Below are 6927 nucleotides of genomic sequence, written 5' to 3'. Positions count from 1 at the left end.
TGTTGGATATAGTGTCTAAGTCCATAACTTTATTTGGTATGTACTTGACCTGACCCGGCATGGTCCATTTGGGTTGCATGGCATTGCAATACTTGGATAGACAAAATGAGAGAAAGTACACTTGTGATTATTAATATATTATAAGTGCTAATATGTTAATATTAGTATTATTTAATTAGTATTGATCAAGTATTAATCTAGTATTAATTTGGTGATCAAAGTGAGACTAATTAAATATATAGGGTTGATTATGACAATCATCAGTTCTTTTATGGTGGATTAATGATCCATGGTTTATGGGTTTGGTTATAACCATATGGAGCTCCATGGATAGTCCATGGGAGTTACAAACCCATGGGTCATGAGAAATGAAGAGTCATGACAATTAGGGTTTACATTTGTAACTCCTAATTATGACACGCTGTAAAAGAAACCCTATAGCATGCAAAATCGGCACTAGGGTATTCATAAGAGGTCATAACCGATTTTTGAGGCTAAGTGACATTCTCTCAAGTTATTCCAAGTTTGTAGTGTTGTGTGAAGCATTTGAGGCACAACATTTGGGGTGCTAGGCTCACAAAGTCTTGAAGGAATCCAAGCAACAACAAGCTATGTATTTATACTAGTTTTATGTTTTATATGTTCCCCATGCAATGCTAGTTAGGAAATAACCTTGAAAAAGAAATTTGCATGTATATAGAGAAAACATAGATTCAAGGTTATTAGGGTTGCATGTACACTTAGGAAGTGTTAGAATGCTCAAAACCCATCAGTGGTATCAGAGCATATGATTGTTTTCTGTATACTTGATGCAATTTGCAAGAAAAATCGTTTTGTTCGAATCTGCCAGTTTACCACGAGGTGGTGACTGTTTAGTGAAAAAATATTTTGTTTTTGGCCTGTTTTGGATTAGAATCATTACCACAAATTGTTTTTGTTCTTAAAACTTGATTTTGATGTTATGGTAATGTTTATTCTCATCCAAATAAATGGTTATTATTAAAATTTCAAGTTTTATATGGTTTATTTATGATTCTTGAAATTGTTGATATGAATATTTGTTCTTATGAGTTTTAGAAGATCATAGGAATTGTTTGTAACTTGCATGGTTGATTAATTCATGATCTTAATGGCAATGATGGTGTCCATAACTTGTCCTCAAGTTATGGATAACCAAAACTCACTTCTTTAAATTGTGATTAAAGAACTAAAGAGGTTTCATAAAATAAAGAGTCTTCATTTTTATGAACCATTAAAACTCATAAGTTACAAATTTGAAGAGTCTTGAAATAGTTTCAAAACTTGCCCTCAAGTTTTGGAATTTGTAAAGTCTTACACTTTAATTCCAAATTAATTTTTTTTAAAAGTTAAAAAAATTCAAACTTTATGGACTTCATTAAATTAGTTAAAGTGTTTAATTAAAAGAGTTAATAATTCCATAAAGACATGGTTTAAGTTTAATTAAATTAAGAGTATAGTTTAATTAATAGATTAAACCACCAACTATTTTAAATGTTTAAAATACACCCTTATACTATTATTATAATTTTAATTATATAGATATGTATAAGAATAAGTCAATCTTTCCATTAGTAGGCCTCATTCACGAAGTCGGTCTTAAGGGGGCGGGGGGTATAAGGTTACTGCCTATAAAATGGTGTTTAATGGGTGTCCACTCTCACCCACCGCTTCCTTGACAGGTGGAGGGTCGTTAGCCGAAAAAGGTAGGATAGGACCTTAATCCTCATTAAAAGTATAATGAAATTATATAGTAACTATACCTTAATAATTCCCAATCTTAGTTACTTTAGGAAAATGTGAATTTGGTGCTAACCCATAAAATTACACTTTGTACCTTACCAAGTCGTTAGTGGAGCGTGTGTGGTTAACCGGCGCACTAACAAGAACTAGTAAGTGTGGCAAGGGATAACTTGACCTTATTATAGATCGGTGGAGCTGTGTGGCTAACCGGAACATCGATTAGGTGATAAAATTAAGGGTACCAAGTCAATTTGTATGGTTATTCACACCTTGTTTGTGATCCTCGGCATCCCAATCACAAGCTTGAGAGGGCACAATCGAGATTCAAACATGCCATTGAAAGTTCAATGTATCTCAAAAGATCTAGGAGTTTCAAATCCAATCAAAAACTTAATTATATTTCGTTTTTATGGAGGAAATTGGTAAATCGTCATTTACCTACCTTCAACTATTTTATAATTTGGATTACGACATCCCTCTTCTAGTTATAAATAGGTTGTTGGGTCCTAGCCTTAATATTTCATATTGGGTGCTATATTAAGGACTTTAAATCAACTAACTTGAATTTCTCCCATTATAGATGTCTAGTTTAGACAGCTATGGTCTTCCTAAATCTTTAGGAACAAGCTTCCTAATGAAGATGATATCCCAAATGGCAACCAAGGTGAAAGATCAATCCCTTTGTTGTGCATTAGTGGGGCTGGAAATCATACTTCACTTCCTCCACCTCCTCCAATAAATCTCCATATCCCACAAGTTTCAAGATCTGATAAGTTCTAAGTCACTCAATCCCTATTGGCAAAAAAAGCCTATATGTGCTTAGGTCTTGGAGATTAAGTCACATATTGACAAGCCGGGAAAGTCAGGTGTCGAAGTCTCAAGGTAGCTGGCAGTTGACTTGGACACTCCCTGATGACAAATCACGACATGAACCTTAATGATCTTACCTATTTGCTTGATGATGTTGAAACAACAGTCATTTGGAGCATTGGTAAAGCAAAATTTTATTGGAAGATCAAATTCCCAAACTTCCATGGACATTGACAATGGTAACATTGGAAGTCCAGAAAAACTTTCTCTTCCCAATTGAAAGGGATTGGCCATAGTCAACTCGGTTGACCAAATGGTAAAGAGAAAGGCTAAGTCTGTGATAGTCCCGTGTACCGTTTCCAAAGAGTCCATATGTTTCTGTTGCCAAAGGAAAGGCATTGGTTGCGAAGCTACCAAATTTACTTAAAAGTCCATAAGGATAGTAAAGTCAAATGTTTAACTCCGATTTAGGTGAAGTCCATTATCTAACTTTATTAAATTTCTATTCTGAGATTCTTATTGCATGATGTGACTGGGTTACATATTGATGTTTTAAGAATCAAAGAAAAGTGAAGAAACTTAAAGGAAGTATATGCTGATTCTGATCGTGAAGATGGATTTCGATCGCATGGTTCGGTGATCAGAATTTTGAGTTGTTACTTAAGAGTTATGATATATTTCTTAGGAATAGATAACAACAAGTTTTCCATATTGATTGTAAGGATAAGTTTTCCGCAAAGTTTTAAAATAAAAGAAAATGGTTTTGATTTTATTTATTTTAAGTATCCTTACAATGGCATTTGTGAAAAAGGTTGTTGCTTGTATGTTTCCATTGATAAGCAATATGGGTAAATGGATTTGATTCTTTCATTAGTGGTAGTGTCATAATTTACCAAATAAGGAATGATTCTCATCACCCAAGTTTTAGTTGGATAGAAACTTGGAATCATACAAGTTGTATTGTGTGATGAACGAGAATTTTCATCTTTGGTAAATTAAGACTAATTCCTTGTTCTCATTCGCATGTGAGTCAAGCGAAGGACTAAAGGATTGGGTACATTAAGTTGTGCGCTAGTCAGGTCCACCACAAAGGTAAATAAGATTATTCGTTATGATTTACTAAAGTTTAGTAAATATGGTTATGCTTACGAGTTTAAGTGTAATTCTGAAACATTGGAAAAGTTTCAATGTATGGCAGAATGAATAAGAAGAATCAAATAAGGCAGAAAGATAAAAGTTTCTCAAATCTGAAGAGATGGGAGAGTACTTGTGTATTTTGTTTTATGATTATCTTAGTGATTATGGAACCATATAACAATTGATCCTCTAAGGACACCTTAGTGTGTTTGTTGCCTGAGGAGAGGAATCGTGAATTATTGAAATGGTTAAATCAAAAGATAATTCATACTTCATTCCAAAAACAAATCCTGGAGTTATACTCCAAGATTGTAACTTGAGGGACATAGTCTTTAGAAATTTCATAACACTTGTCAAATGTAGAGTAAGATGTTTCCTATTCTTGTACATTTGAGATTTGTAAGTTGTGATGTTTTGGATAAAACAAAGACTAGCTAAGACCAATAGTCAGAAGTGTTTAACTTGATAAGAATCTGCACTAGCTATTGAATATTTGTATTGTCAAGGAATGGTTCTTGACAAAGAGAAGTCTTATATGTCAAGATGACAGTAGGAGTCTAAAAGATTCTGAAATAGTTTCAAGAACTAATCAAGAGTTTTGTTAATCACTAGCCCACGACTTGAGGTTTGTAACCTATCGTGTTGACATATTCTTATTTCTGTGTCTATTCCAGTTAAAAGTTGATTATGCTTCTGAGTTTTATGAGTTCTCAATTGTTTGCATAACAACCCGGAAGCAATGGTGGGCATTGTGCTACCAGGTGGCAAGAAATTAAGATTGAACAAGTTCAGTCTATATGAGTTTGGATTTGTGACTAACCTTGTCTTGTGATTATGGTTATGACAAATTCACACGGATAGGAACACATACACCATAAAAATCTAAGTGTCATAAGGTTTCTCTTCGATTCATGAAAATGATGGTAAGGAAACTCTTTCACTAAGTAGATTTTGAGTAGATAGCAATTGTGAGAATGACAAAAGGTCTAAACATTATGATTACGACATCCCTCTTCATAACTGTTTAGAAACACAAGTGAGCTATCTAAGGAAAGGTGTATGGTTTTGATAAAGTATTATCAAAGAAATTGCGTATCAGAAATCTGAACTTTGGTAGAAAAGTCAATAAAGTGTTGGTTTCTAAAAGTCCAACTGATCTCTGGATACATGTCAAAGCTAGTGGGAGCATAAGTGTTATGCTAGTAAGATAATAATCATTATGCTAGTAGGAGCATGATTATTATGTTAAGTGTTGCAAGTCAGTAATATTAATTATAGAAAACAAAAGTTTCAATTCGCCTTGAAAAAGTTGTTTTGTTATAATTAAGGGAGAGGATTTTATACTTCACTCCAATTCTACAAGCTTAGATTGAGAATTTAATCTACTTTAGTCAAGAATATATATGAATGTTATGCTGGAATGGTTCAACATAAGGAAATTCTATATATGTTGCGTTCTCAAAATTCGATTATGATTACGGCATCCCTCTTCATAGTTCAAATTATAAAAACATGGCAAATAAAAATTTTTATAGCATAAATCATGTCCCATATGCTTTGGGTATAGGTTTGATTACATGTGCTATAATATTCATCCATTCTAAATTTTCCAAATGGCTAGGGCATTAAGATGGAAAAAGGAATAGAACTAGAAATGACTAAAATGATTAAGCAAAATCGTCGAGGACAATCTGAGGTTTACCAAAGATTGGTTGCTCATGGACAATTAGAAGTATAGAGTAAAGACCATATTGACATATTTTGAAAAGAAGCAACTCTTGTTCAGAAGTGATGATCAAAATGGTAATATAGAATTGTCTCCATAGGTGGAAGTTATTCTTTGAATCTGTGTAAGATTAAATAACTTAATGCTAAGAAGGATGTTCAAAGGAATATACTTTGAATTGGAGACTTCATTTCCATGGAATTGTTTTCCATTGGAATACTTTGTAATGTCTGTTGCCAAGTCTTTGTGACTTCTATGCATAGTCGTTGCAAGGGGATCATTGCATATAAGTTTAGAATCTAACAGATTACAGTAAATGGCAAGAGTTTGGTATTCTTACATTTACAACAAGGATTGGAATTGTGAAATGAGAATTATTGGAATATTGTCAATTGATCTATTTCACAAAGAGAGGACCATATGTAAACATAGTATGCATACTTGGAGTATGGCATAACTGTTGTTTGGAAAAACATAGTGTGCATGCTTGGAGCATGGCATGACTATTGTTTTAATTCAAGTATTAGGTTGATAAATCGAAACATAAATAATGAGTAATCAACATGGTGCTTAGATAAAAGTTGTTTTATTTACACCCAAGTGTTGGGGCCATATAGGATTAAGTATTTTTCTTGTGTTTCACTTTGCATGTTTTGACTTCCAGAATAATTATGTTATGGTATATATCATATTATTCAAACCATCCACAGTCAGTCATATGTTGGAAGTAGATATGAATCAAGACTGTCATGAATTTGGCTTGTATGATTTGTCTAAAGTGCTTTAGACAATGCAATGGTTGCTACAACATTCATGAGTACTCATAATGGGCTGAGTATTGGATTCAACCCACGCTCACTTGCATCACTTCATGGAATTTATCTCGAGTGATCGTGAGACGGTAATATCATATAAATCTTCAAACCTAGAGATATGAGTTGTTGACTATGAGCTGGTTATTCATTAATTATACGAAAACGCATTGGTAACTCGATGTTATAAAATGTGCCTTTGTGAATAATTCAACAAGTAGTTAGTACAAGCATATCAGTCGAAGTTTATCTGTTCCTTCTAGAAATAGAAGCGATATCTGGGCCCCTCGATGATTTGGTTTTGACCTATGTATCGGGCCCGGTCAGAACCTAATTGATGTGTTCAATTTAGTTCTATGTCGAAACAAATCAGAGATCGAGAAACAAATGATGGACAATAAGTAAGACCATGTTCCATGTGTTTGTCCGACTGATATCATGAGAACAGAGGATTATATGATCACTTATCTTAAATGGCGTATCATCATCATCTCAATTTCGAGAGACTTTGAAAGAGCTACGATTGCTAGTCGGATTTTGAAGTCATATTTGCAAATATAGTTATTAGACTTATCCAAGTGGGAGACTGTTGGATATAGTGTCTAAGTCCATAACTTTATTTGGTATGTACTTGACCTGACCCGGCATGGTCCATTTGGGTTGCATGGCATTGCAATACTT

The sequence above is a fragment of the Lactuca sativa genome, chromosome 4 (assembly GCF_002870075.4).
Source record: "Lactuca sativa cultivar Salinas chromosome 4, Lsat_Salinas_v11, whole genome shotgun sequence".
In the NCBI taxonomy this organism is placed as follows: Eukaryota; Viridiplantae; Streptophyta; class Magnoliopsida; order Asterales; family Asteraceae; genus Lactuca; species Lactuca sativa.
The sequence above is the reverse complement of the archived record's forward strand: the minus strand, read 5'-3'. Positions refer to the sequence as shown.